Source organism: Sinocyclocheilus rhinocerous, unplaced genomic scaffold, assembly GCF_001515625.1.
Source record: "Sinocyclocheilus rhinocerous isolate Xijiao unplaced genomic scaffold, SAMN03320098_v1.1 scaffold1922, whole genome shotgun sequence".
Classification (NCBI taxonomy): domain Eukaryota; kingdom Metazoa; phylum Chordata; class Actinopteri; order Cypriniformes; family Cyprinidae; genus Sinocyclocheilus; species Sinocyclocheilus rhinocerous.
The window spans coordinates 1-1851 of record NW_015650707.1 but is presented as its reverse complement, the minus strand read 5'-3'; the positions used below and the strand labels follow the sequence as shown (position 1 = coordinate 1851).

The following is a 1851-nucleotide window of genomic DNA, read 5'->3' as shown; positions in this document are numbered from 1 at the left end:
AATTAACTAGTGGCTTATCGATGTGAACCTGGGTGCTGTACCCTTAGGTTTATTTAACTAATGACCTAAATAACTACTCACTTTAAATAGTTGGGTTAAAAATGACCCAACATATAACCCAATGGTAGGTTACTATAGCACCTACCTAATGTTGGGTTATTTTAACCCAATGGATTGGGTAGTAAGTTAGTAACCCAATGCATTGGGTTATAAAATAACTAATTTGTTGGGTTATTTGGCCAAAATGTTGCTTTAACCATTTGGGTATTATTATTATTAGTAGTAGAAGTATTATTAGTATTAGTATTGCTATGTAAATAATAATATACAGCATAGAAATATTTTGAAAACACTTTATTTCTATTACATTTAAAGTTGCAAAAATTTCTATTAAATTAAATAATTGGTTGAAATTGTCTTATTAATCACTTTCTTATCACATTAGGTTATTTGCAATTGTTTCAGTTTACAAGATAAATATAAATTCACAAATAAACAAACAAACAAACAGAACAAAGATAGTACAGACAATGTAATTACAGCTGAAACAGGCTTGGGATATGCAATGTTCAAAATGTAAAATAATCTAAACCATGTATCAACTGCTTGTAAAAAGACGGTCTTGCTTCAGTGCCATTTCTCCCACAATAATGAAGGATGGATTTTATCCCAAAACTGCAGGACATGAGGGTATCGCCTTTGTTGCTCCTCCTCCTCCTCCAAATACAGAATGAAATTTGTTCCAACCTTTAAACAGAAATTTAAAATGGCTAATATGCATACATACATTGGATCAAATATTACCCAAAAATGTATTGTCGTAAATGATGCACTTACCCACTTTGTATGGCAACGAAGGAGGACGTCAGGGTTTTAATGCAACTTTAATGCAATCTCCAAAGACCATCTTAAATAGAAAGAACAATGGATTAATCACCGAACAAGAATGGGGAAAATACGGGAAAAAATCCACACTTTTTAAGCCATGGTAGCAGTCTTTTGTTTGGCTTCTTACTGTTGTAATAATGGATTAATGTCTGTTATACATCCATTTGATTAGCCGAGTGTAACAAAAGTGGTGTTTGTATCATTATAGACAGGTGTGGGGATTTTTGAACTCCTTCTGCATGTTACATTGTTATAATAGTGGGTGGTAATGACAGTGTGTCAGTGACACATAGAATGAAATTTAAGTTTTGTAAAAACTATATATCACACTCGTAATCATGCTGTTAGACTCTATATCAGCAGGCTGTGGTTATCTGTGGTCTCATACCTGATCTAGAGTCTAATGCAAAATTCACATTACAAAATGGCACAGATGCACTTCTGAAAGTAGCTTTTATGTGTTTTTACATACTGTTTAATGCTGCATTGCTATACAGAGAATTTTGAGCAGGCACAAGCAGCCTTAACTCAGCTATTTAAAGACACCTTCACAGTGCTCTTGTTTGTGTGATTTTTCTCATAGGGATAGTTCACCCAAAAATGAAACTTTTGTCATCATTTACTCACCCTCAAGTTGTTCCAAACCGGTATGAGTTTCTGTGTTCTGTTGAACACAAAAGTAGATTTTGAAGAATGTGTATTTATTCATACTATGAAAGTAAAATATATTTTGTGTACAGCAGAAAATATGATAAAAAAAAATTTTTTGTGTACAGCAAAAAAAAAAACTCATGGAGATGTGGAATAACATAAGTGATAAAAAAAAGTTTCAGTTTTGGGTGAATTAACCCTTTAAGGGCCAGTTTTACTAACAGCTGGCGCCAGCGCAAACCGTCTTTTGGTGGTAAAATAGTACTATCAGTTTTTACTAAAGACGCACAGTGAAGAATTAGCACTGAAAAG

The 1851-nt window shown here is 33.2% G+C and overlaps 1 long non-coding RNA gene across 1 annotated transcript; it reads right to left on the bottom strand.

Annotated features, from left to right (window-relative positions):
• Nucleotides 1-542: 542 nt before the first annotated feature.
• On the bottom strand, nucleotides 543-1545 carry LOC107712445 (uncharacterized). Its single transcript, XR_001636795.1, has 3 exons — nucleotides 1516-1545; nucleotides 838-907; nucleotides 543-747 (listed from the first exon to the last, which is right to left on the bottom strand). It is a non-coding gene; the product is annotated as an uncharacterized LOC107712445 (long non-coding RNA).
• Nucleotides 1546-1851: the final 306 nt, after the last annotated feature.